Source organism: Scyliorhinus canicula, chromosome 27, assembly GCF_902713615.1.
Source record: "Scyliorhinus canicula chromosome 27, sScyCan1.1, whole genome shotgun sequence".
NCBI lineage: Eukaryota > Metazoa > Chordata > Chondrichthyes > Carcharhiniformes > Scyliorhinidae > Scyliorhinus > Scyliorhinus canicula.
Genome location: NC_052172.1, coordinates 22,378,359 through 22,390,383, shown reverse-complemented (window position 1 = coordinate 22,390,383; position 12,025 = coordinate 22,378,359).

Here is a 12,025-nt window from a genome sequence, read left to right as displayed (position 1 = left end):
CCCATCCCCAACCCCATCCCCACCCCCATCCCCAACCCCACCCCCATCCTCAACCCCATCCCCAACCCCAACCCCACCCCCATCCCCATCCCCCCATCCCCATTCCCATCCCCACCCCCATCCCCACCCCCATCCCCATCCCCATCCCCACCCCCATCCCCACCCCATCCCCATCCCCATCCTGTGCTCAGTTATTGTGGTCACAAACACATTGACTGATGCAGGTTGAACTCCTTACTGCCCCGGGCAGCTCATTATTAAACACTTTGAGCTTTGACAAAGAGTCGCTCATAGAACATAGAACACACAGTACAGAAGGAGGCCATTTGGCCCATCGAGTCTGCACCAACCTACTTAACCCCTCACCTCCACCCTATCCCTGCAACCCCTCCGAACCTTTTTGGTCACTAAGGGCAATGTATCACGGCCAATCCACCTAACCTGCACGTCTTTGGACTGTGGGAGGAAACCAGAGCACCCGGAGGAAACCCACGCAGACACGGGGAGAACGTGTCTCCCCGTACATACTCGAAATGTTAGCTCCCTAATCTCCCCCCAAAGTCTGCCAGACCTGCTGAGATTGTTCAGCATTTTCTGTTCTTGTTCGCTCATTATGAAATGTGTTTTGGTTGTTCATTATTGTTGCTACGCAACAGCACAATGGCAAATCTAACGCCCACAGCCCAGTTAAAGCATCCCAAGCAGCTTCTCCCAAAGTGGGAATTTTAAATTTGGGGCGTTGTTGGCCTGGGACCCAGTGGCGAAGAGCGAGCTGAAGGATGTTGGGGAGATTGGGATCCCATCCTGGCTCCAGTCCAGAGTTGGCTTCCAATTATATTCCAATGTTCTGCACTCGCCTGAGTTATCAATCGTACCAGTTCCAGGCCAGCTCGCACTGTTTGACAGGTCAGATTGTTACCGTTACAACAACTCCTTCGTTATAAGAACATAAGAACATAAGAACTAGGATGTCAACTGTGTATAAAAGGGGGAACTGGACCAGGAGTTTCGGACCACTCCCGCCCATTGGGATATTCCAGTCCTGCCAATGTAAACGGTGATTTGATTGGCCCATCCCATCCACCGGGCGGGAGACACACCGCAGGGCCACAACATCCCGGCCCTGAATTTCCTTCAACTTTGTGCAATAACTTTGCTTCGTTTTTGTACCTGAGACAGTTCGATGTTTACCATAAATGAGCTGGTTAGTTTGGAAAGGACGTTATAACGATTCCCATTACCCTTAGCCACTAATAGCTCAGAGGTATGAATTGATAATCAGTCGAACTGATGAGAAGGTTCTGTTACATCCAGGAAACAATTTGTTTCTGATTGGTTAATAATTGTTTGCTTCTACTTTTGATCAAAGTTGATGAGTCGACCTTCCTCTGCTCTCTGTTTGAGTAAATTGCTCTCAAACGTGCACGAGTCAGAGGGTTGTATGTTTGAACCCAGTCTGGTGTTGCGATGCAGTACCAAAGGAGCATTGCATTGTCAGAGGTGCTGACTTTCAGGAAACCACACTAATCTGGAGGCTCGTCTGTCCCCTCAGGCACCTGTCGTCGATTTCATTTGAATAAAAGCAGGGAGTTCATTCCTAATGTTCATTTCTCGAGCACCATCACTGAAGGAAACATCTCCATCTTTTATCTTTTGACCCTTTGTGGGATGTGACTGTGTACAAAATGCTTCGGCCTAAAAAAAAGAAGCCGCTGCTTTCGTCCTTCATCGAGCAAAGAGCTCGGAGCTCAGTCTGAGAGTCGAAAATACCCTCCAAATAGCACAAGGGCCCTTTCCTTCCCTCACACTGTCACATGGCGCAATCTGGCCAAAATCTGCTCCATCACCAGAGCTGATAATCCCCTGACCCTGAAGAGCAAACCACAGCCGTGATCTGTGTAATCACAACAACTGCGCTAATGGATCTCAAAAAGGCCTCTGCTGTAACGTACAACTATCAAAGCAGGCCATGGTCCATCTGCCCCCAGGACCCTGAGGTCTACGAAGATTATAACTCGTAGCCTCGCGATCTATAACACCAGTCCCAACTCCTGTACCCAAAGGGATGAAATGGGCGGCACGGTGGCGCAGTGGTTAGCGCTGCTGCCTCACGGTGCTGAGGTCCCAGGTTCAATCCTGGCCCCGGGTCACTGTCCGTGTGGAGTTTGCACATTCTCCCCGTGTCTGCGTGCGTTTCGCCCCCACAACCCAAAAAGACGGACAGGGTAGGTGAATTGGCCAGGCTAAATTGCCCCTGAATTGGGGGAAAAAAAGTAATTGGGTACTCTAAATTTATTTTGAAAAAGGAGAGGGATGCAATGGTTGGTGGCCGTGGGTCATCGCAGGGGCTCAGATTGGGAACCAGAGATTCACGGAAACAGATATCAGCAAAGGAAGAGAGGGTGGCAGAGTGGGAATGTCACTGGACAATTCACAAGAGGATAGACTATTATTCTGGGATCAGATTCCAAATCCCCACCAGCTGGTGGAATTTAAATTCAATTAATAAAATCTAGAACAAAATGCTAACCTCAGTAATGATGCTAATGAAACCATTGTCGATTGTTGTAAAAGATCATCTAGGTCACTAATGTCCTTCAGGGAAGGAAATCTGCCGTCCTTACCCGGTCTGGCCTACATGTGACTCCAGACCCACAGCAATGTGGTTGACTCTCAACTGCCCCCATCTGAAATGGCCGAGCGAGACGCACGGTTCAAGAGCAATTACGGATGGGCAACAAACGCTGGCCTAGCCCATTGACAGCCACGTCCTGGGAAAGAAGATCAGTAAGGGGGAATGGGTGTGAGTCAGCAGGAAGATCTCTGACATCAAAGAAACCGATGAAAAGAACAAGCCTACCCAGCTCTCCTGGATGCTACTGGCCACCATCACTTGTTGATGGTTCCGGGACTGCAGAGTCCCTGGTCAACCCACAGTTAAAATGGTGATCACATGCCAAAATATCTGATTCACCATTGCTGAAAATGAGGCCTCCGCCCCTCTTGTGGGACCTATCCAAGAATGATGTCAGGTGAATTCAATCGGTGGTGATTCCCTAAATCTCGTCACCCTCCCCAGGCCATCCTGTCAGATCCCACCCAGTCTAATCCCACTCTCCCCCTCATTCCCCACACCCTTTAATATCCCACCCAGTCTAATCCCACTCTCCCCCTCACTCCCCACACCCTTTAATATCCCACCCAGTCTAATCCCACTCTCCCCCTCACTCCCCACACCCTTTAATATCCCACCCAGTCTAATCCCACTCTCCCCCTCACTCCACACACCCTTTAATATCCCACCCAGTCTGATCCCACTCCCCCTCACTCCCCGCACCCTTTAATATCCCACCCAGTCTAATCCCACTCCCCCTCACTCCCCGCACCCTTTAATATCCCACCCAGTCTGACCCCACTCTCACCTCACTCCCCGCACCCTTTAATATCCCACCCAGTCTGATCCCACTCTCCCCCTCACTCCCCGCACCCTTTAATATCCCACCCAGACTAATCCCACTCTCCCCCTCACTCCCCGCACCCTTTAATATCCCACCCAGTCTGACCCCACTCTCACCTCACTCCCCGCACCCTTTAATATCCCACCCAGTCTGATCCCAGTCTCCCCCTCACTCCCCACACCCTTTAATATCCCACCCAGTCTGATCTCACTCTCCCTCACTCCCCGCACCCTTTAATATCCCATCCAGTCTGATCCCACTCTCCCCCTCACTCCCCGCACCCTTTAATATCCCACCCAGACTAATCCCACTCTCCCCCTCACTCCCCGCACCCTTTAATATCCCACCCAGTCTGACCCCACTCTCACCTCACTCCCCGCACCCTTTAATATCCCACCCAGTCTGATCCCACTCCCCCTCACTCCCCACACCCTTTAATATCCCACCCAGTCTGATCCCACTCTCCCCCTCACTCCCCACACCCTTTAATATCCCACCCAGTCTAATCCCACTCTCCCCCTCACTCCCCACACCCTTTAATATCCCACCCAGTTGAATCCCACTCTCCACCTCACTTCCCGCACCCTTTAATATCCCACCCAGTCTAATCCCACTCTCCCCTCACTCCCCGCGCCCTTTAATATCCCACCCAGTTGAATCCCACTCCCCCTCACTTCCCGCACCCTTTAATATCCCACCCAGTCTAATCCCACTCTCCCCCTCACTCCCCACACCCTTTAAGATCCCACCCAGTTGAATCCCACTCTCCCCCTCACTCCCCGCACCCTTTAATATCCCACCCAGTCTAATCCCACTCTCCCCCTCACTCCCCACACCCTTTAAGATCCCACCCAGTTGAATCCCACTCTCCCCCTCACTCCCCGCACCCTTTAATATCCCACCCAGTCTAATCCCACTCTCCCCCTCACTCCCCACACCCTTTAATATCCCACCCAGTCTGATCCCACTCCCCCTCACTCCCCACACCCTTTAATATCCCACCCAGTCTAATCCCACTCTCCCCCTCACTCCCCGCGCCCTTTAATATCCCACCCAGTTGAATCCCACTCTCCCCTCACTCCCCACACCCTTTAATATCCCACCCAGTCTAATCCCACTCTCCCCCTCACTCCCCGCACCCTTTAATATCCCACCCAGTCTAATCCCACTCTCCCCCTCACTCCCCACACCCTTTAATATCCCACCCACTCTAATCCCACTCTCCCCCTCACTCCCCACACCCTTTAATATCCCACCCAGTCTGATCCCACTCCCCCTCACTCCCCGCACCCTTTAATATCCCACCCAGTCTAATCCCACTCTCCCCCTCACTCCCCACACCCTTTAATATCCCACCCAGTCTAATCCCACTCTCCCCCTCACTCCCCGCATCCTTTAATATCCCACCCAGTCTAATCCCACTCTCCCCCTCACTCCCCGCACCCTTTAATATCCCACCCAGTCTGATCCCACTCCCCCTCACTCCCCACACCCTTTAATATCCCACCCAGTCTGACCCCACTCTCCCCCTCACTCCCCGCACCCTTTAATATCCCACCCAGTCTAATCCCACTCTCCCCCTCACTCCCCGCACCCTTTAATATCCCACCCAGTTGAATCCCACTCCCCCTCACTTCCCGCACCCTTTAATATCCCACCCAGTCTAATCCCACTCCCCCCCACACCCTTTAATATCCCACCCAGTTGAATCCCACTCTCCCCCTCACTCCCTGCACCCTTTAATATCCCACCCAGTCTAATCCCACTCTCCCCTCACTCCCCACACCCTTTAATATCCCACCCAGTCTGATCCCACTCCCCCCTCACTCCCCGCACCCTTTAAGATCCCATCCAGTTGAATCCCACTATGTTGAACAGCACCAATACTCTAATTTTCCCGTTTTTTCATGGAACTATCTAATTTCCTTTTTCAAATTCAGCGGCTCCTTCACAAGGGCAATTAGCGAATTAGCGATAGACAATAAACACTGGCCTAGAAACTGCCGCACACATCGCAGGAAGGAATAAAACAACAAAGTTAAGTTTGCTCCATGAGATGTCATGGGGATTATCACCTTCATTTGTGGATGCTGAAATGTGTGTAGGTGGGATTATCAGTCTGGCTAGAAGCAAGAATTCATCAGTATTCACCTGATCAGGACTTTTACAATCTGAGCAATGACTATTGGACCTAATATTTAATTATAATGAAAATTATCTTGAAATTCTTTGCCGAACTGTAACCCCTTTTTGCAGCCAGCGATAAAGAGAATTAAGCTAATGAATTCCTCCCAGTGTTTCACATCTGTTCGATAATGAGGTATCCACACATTAGTGATTGCACATTGCCAGTGAGAATAACGGAAAGTGATTTGATTGAACGGGCAGGAGCAGGGTGGCTAAAGTTCCCATCTATGGAGGTCGGCATACGATAGTGATCAGTAAAGCAGGTATGGAGAGAGAGAGAGAGAGATATTAACAATAATTATCTTTATTTGTGTCACAAGTAGGCTTACATTAACAGTGCAATGAAGTTACTGTGAAAATCCTCTAGTCGCCACACTCCGGCTCCTGTTCGGGAACACGGAGGGATAATTCAGAATGTCCAGATTAACTAACAAGCACGTCTTTCGGGACTTGCTGGGGGGAACCGGAGCACCCGGGGGAAACCCACACAGACAGGGGAAGACGTGCAGACTCCACACAGACAGTGACCCGAGCCGGGTATCGAACCTGGGACTCTAGAGCTGTGAAGCAACAGTGCTAACCACTGTGCTGCCGTGTCACCTATCGATCCTACACACGAGCCGGTCGCTAGGGAATTATCTCGCTCAGGCATCATCCAAACTTGCAGTATTCGGTCAGCCTCCTGAATCTGGCCAGGGTTCTGTCACGGGTTCCCAGGGGTCCTCCCAGCCGCATTGAATCGGTAACGCTGAAGGGTTACGGACGGCTTTTGGTCTTAATGGTTATTTACTAAATCCACAAGCTTGGTGAACGTTTTAGTGTCGGGGGCTTCAGGATAAGGTAAACTTTTAATAATGCCGCGAGGAGCACTCGGGGGCCCTGACTAGCCCCCTTCAGGGAGGAGAATCACTCCGGACTTTCTTCCGACCAGACCAGAGTGAAACGCCCGCGTATTGACGCTGGAGTGGGGACATAGACCCATTATTGGAGAATCTCGTCCACTATCTGGCCATTAACACACTGCTGCTTGTGGGATCCGGATGGGCCTGAGTTAGCTGTCACAGCATTACAGCAGTATTTACATCTGACAAATATCTCTTTGGTTGTAAAGCACTCTGACACCATGGAAGGCCCGACATAAAGTTGTGGCCCCTGGATTTCCCTCAGCGAAGGGGAAGTCCATGCCGTAGGGATTATTCGATCTTTGCGAACAGCCTGTCCGGGGAAAGCCGTGTGCCCTCTCTCCTGCACTGACCGTGAAATCCAGGCCAATAATTCAGATGTAAGTTCGGGAGCTCCAGGGAGGAGCTGAGTCAGTGCTTCTTCTGATTGAGTGACTTCCTTTTCTGAGCATCACCATCCCTAATCCTCACGGGAAAGTCAGATATGAATGAATTGCATTTCATCCAAATACAAAGTGTCAGCACTTATTTTAAAACCATATATTATTTAAGATTGTGACTTTTTATTTATTTGTTTAAGGGCTGAGGGCAATGCTGGTCAGGCCAGCATTTGTTGCCCATCCTTAGTTGCTCTGGAGAAGGTGGTGGTGAGCCGCCTTCTTGAACCGCTACAGCCAATGTGGTGTTGGGTATACCCACTGTCAGGGAGGGAGTTCCAGGATTTTGACCCAGCAACAGTGAAGGAACATAAAGCATAGAACATACAGTGCAGAAGGAGGCCATTCGGCCTATCAAGTCTGCACCGACCCACTTAAGCAATCACTTGAACCCTATCCCCGTAACCCACTAACCCCTCCTAACCTTTTTGGACACTAAGGGCAATTTATCATGGCCAATCCACCTAACCTGCACATCTTTGGACTGTGGGAGGAAACCGGAGCACCCGGAGGAAACCCACGCAGACACGAGGAGAACGTGCAGACTCCGCACAGACAGTAACCCAGCGGGCAATATTTTTCCCGCTGTCAGGGTGGTGAGTGGCTTGGGAGGGGAACCTCCAGGCGATGAGGTTCCCAGGTACCTGCTGCCTGTGTCCTTCCTGATGGTAGGGGTCACGGGTTCGCAAAGTGCTGTCAAAGGAGCCTTGCCATCTTGTAAATAGTACACACAACTGCCACGCAATGCTGGCGGAAAGAATGAGTATTTAAGGTGGGGAAAAGGCAGGAGTTGGGGATGAGAAAACTATCAGCCATGATTGAATGGCGGAGCAGACTGGATGGGCCAAGTGGCCTAATTCTGCTCCTATGTTTTATGGTCTTATGGTGATGGAAGGGGTGCTTTGTCCTGGATGCTGTCGAGCTTGCAGTATCTAGTGCCATCAGCCGTGTCTTGATATCACGTGGAGTGAATCGAATTGGCTGAAGACTGACATCTGTGATCATAGACTCCCTACAGTGCAGAAGGAGGCCATTCAGCCCATCGGGTCTGCACTAAGGAGCACCCTACTTAAGCCCACGCCTCCACTCTATACCCATAACCCAGTAACCCCACCTAACCTTTTGGACACTGAGGACAATTCAGCACGGCCAATCCACCCTAACCTGCACATATTTGGACTGTGGGAGGAAACCGGAGCACCCGGAGGAAACCCACGCAGACAGGGGGAGAACGTGCAAACTCCACACACACAGTCATGCAAGGCTGGAATTGAACCCAGGTCCCTGATGTTGTGAGGCAGCAGTGCTAACCACTGTGCCACCATGCTGCCTGTGCTGGGGACTCTGGAGGAGGCCAAGATGAATCACCCACTCGGCACTTCTGGCTGAAGATTGTTGCAAATGCTTCAGCATTATATTTTGCACTGATATGCTCAGCTCCTTCATCAATGAGGATGGGGATATTTGTGAAGTCTCCTCCAGTGAGTTGTTTAATTGTCCACCACCATTCACAGCTGGGCGTGGCAGGACTGCAGAGCTTAGATCTGATCCATTGGTTGTGGAATCGCTTTGCTCTGTCGACCCCATGCTGTTTATGCTGTTGGGCACGCCAGTAGTCCAGTGTTGTAGCTTCACCAGGATGGCACCTCATTTTTCGGTATGCCTGGTGTCGTTATTGACATGCCCTCCTGCATTCATAGATACATAAATACATGTAAGATAGGAGCAGGTGGAGACCTTTTGGCCCTTCGAGCCTGCTCCGCCATTCATCACCATCATGGCTGATCATCCAACTCAATAGCCTAATCCCCGCTTTCTCCCCATAGCCTTTGATCCCATTCTCCCCAAGTGCCATATCCAGCCGCCTCTTGGATATATATATATATATATTCAATGTTTTAGCCTCAACTACTTCCCGTGGTAATGAATTCCACAGGCTCACCACTCTGGGTGAAGAAATGTCTCCTTGGGCGAAATTCTCCGACCCCCCGCAGGGTCGGAGAATCGCCTGGGGCAGCCTAAAATCCCGCCCCCGCTGTGGCAGAGGTTCTCCGCCACCCGGGAAGTGGCGGCTGCGGAATCTCGCCACTCCGATCCGAGAGGCCCCTGCGGTGATTCTCCGGCCCGGATGGGCCGAAGCCCCGCCGCTGGGAGGCCTCTCCCACCGCCGAGGTTTGAACCACCTCTGGAACGGCGGGATCAGCGGCGCGAGCGGGCCCCGGGGTCCTGGGGGGGCGGGGGGGCGATCGAACCCCGGGGGGTGCCCCCACGGTGACCTGGCCCGCGATCGGGGCCCCCCGCTCAGACTCCGGGCCAGTGCCCTGGGTGCACTATTTCTCCTTCCGTGGCCGCCATGGCGGAAGCGGAAGAGAACCCCACATCGCGTATGCGCCGACCGGCGAAAGCCTTTCGGCCAGCCCCGTCTCCGGGGGCGCCGGTTTTTTGCGCCAGTCTTCTGGTGCAAACCGCTCCGGCGCGGGGCTGGCCCCCAGATGTGGGGAGAATTCCCCACCTTTGGGGAGGCCCGACCCCTGAGTGGTTGGCGCTACTCCCCTACGCCGGGACCCTCCGTCACGCCGGGTAGGGGAGAATGCCGCCCCTTATCTCTGTCCGAAATGGTTTACACTGAATTCTCAGACTGTGACCCCTGGTTCTGGACACACCCATCATTGGAAACATCTTCCCTGCATCTACCCTGCCTCGTCCTGTTAGAATTTTAAATGTCTCTATGAGATTCCCCCCCCCCCCCCCCCCTCATTCTTCTGAACTCCAGTGAGAACAATCCCTACCTAGTCAATCTCTCCTCATATGACAGTCCCGCCATCCCTGGAATCAGTCTGGTAAACCTTCGCTGCACTCCCTCGAGAGCAACAACATCCTTCCTCAGAGAAGGAGACCAAAACTGCACACAATACTCCAAGTGTGGCTTCACAAGGCCCTGTACAATTGTAGCAACACATCCCTGCTTCTATACTCAAAACCTCTCGCAATGAAGGCCAACATACCATTAGCCTTCTTACCGCCTGCTGTACCTGCATGCTTACCTTCAGCGACTGGTGCACAAGGACACCCAGGCCCCGCTGCACACTCCCCTCTCCCAATTTACAACCATTCAGGTAGTAATCTGCCTTCCTGTTTTTTGCTTCCAAAGTGAATAGCCTCACATTTATCCAAATTATACTGCATCTGCCATTGGTTTGCCCACTGGCCCAACCTGTCCAGATCTTGCTGTAGGATCCCTGCATCCTCATCACAATTCACCCTCCCACCTAATTTGGTATCATCTGCAAACTTTGAGATGTTACAATTTGTTCCCTCATCCAAATCATTAATATATATTATGAATAGCTGGGGTCCCAGCACCGATCCCTGTGGTACCCCACTGGTTACAGCCTGCCAATTTGAAAAGGACCCATTAATCCCTACTCTTTGTTTCCTCTCTGCCAACCAGTTTTCTATCCACCTCAATACACTTCCCCCAATTCCATGCACTTTAATCTTGCACAATAATCTCTTCTGCGGTACTTTGTCAAACGCCTTCTCAAAGTCCAAATACACCACATCGACTGGCTCCCCCTTGTCAACTGTACTGGTTACCTCTTCAAAGAATTCCAACAGATTTGTCAAGTATGATTTTCCCTTCATAAATCCATGCTGACTGACTGCTTTCCAAATGTTCTGCTAGAAAGTCCTTGATAATTGATAAAGTCCCTGAACCAGGGTTGATCCCCTTGCTAGGTGGTGTTATCACTAACTTCTACGAAGGAACGATTCACAGGAGTCACAGAGCAGGTTTACAATCATTTATTCAGCCTTATGCAGGGAGAGATAGATCAGCCAGTAAGCTTGTTAACAGTTCTGTTGTTTACAAGAAGTGGTACGCATTTATACCTTCATTAACACATGCACAGTCATTATTTAAATGTTTGATCTGGTATTGCATATAAACAGCACTTTCACCTACACCCTTGCAGACACTTCCAGCTTGTCTTGACATTGGCTATTGTCCCTTTCAGCTCCTGATATAACCTGTTACCTCTTCCCAAACCTAGAATTGCACCTCGTTATCCTGGTGAGGTCAGAGTTGCAGATACTGCTGACTTGTGATTTAATGTTTAAAAAGATCAATCATTGCAACAATTTGTATCCCTTTCCCTGTTATGTAATTAATACTCAAACCTTATTCTTAAATCTGACTACAAAATGTTAAATCACACTAAAACCTTAACCGTTACAATTTATTTCCCGCAAACAGTGGTAATAGGAGAGTGGGGGGCCTGCCAGGCTATGAGGTTACAGGTTGTGGCTGAGTACAATTCTGCTCCGACTGACGATGGCCCAAAACGTCCCATTGGTGCCCAGTCTTGAGTTGCTAGATCTGCTCGAAGTCTATCCCATTTAGTATGGTGACCATGATGTGGAGATGCCGGCGTTGGACTGGGGTGAGCACATTAAGAAGTCTTATAGCACTAGGTTAAAGTCCAACAGGTTTGTTTCAAACACGAGCTTTCGGAGCGCAGCTCCTTCCTCTGAAATACTGATTTAGTATGGTAGCAGTGCCGCACAACACGGTGGAGGGTATCTTCAACCTGCAGATAGAGCTTCATCTCCACAAGGTGGTCACTCCTGTGTGGTGGTCACCCTCATGAACAGTCAAATAGGTTTTTCCCTCTTTTATCAGTCACCTCACCACCTGCTGCAGATCCAGTCTAGCAGTTATACCCTTTAAAACTTGACCAGCTCAGTCGGGAGTGGTATTGTCGAGATACTCTTGTTGACGCACATTGAAGTCCCTCTCCCAGAGTACATTCTGTGCCCCTGCCAATCTCAGCACTACTGGTTCTTTTGTTGGGAGGGGTAAATGTTTTCAACATAAAATAAATATTTTATTACTGCTATAAAAAAAGACACATGCTGTCAAAGCTTTCTGACTTGTACTCATCAGGACTGATTCACAAGAATTTCAAATCTCAAAAGGATCAAGAATTTATACAAATATTTCATTGCTTGAAGAGCAGGAAGATCACTGCCCTTCCTCTCA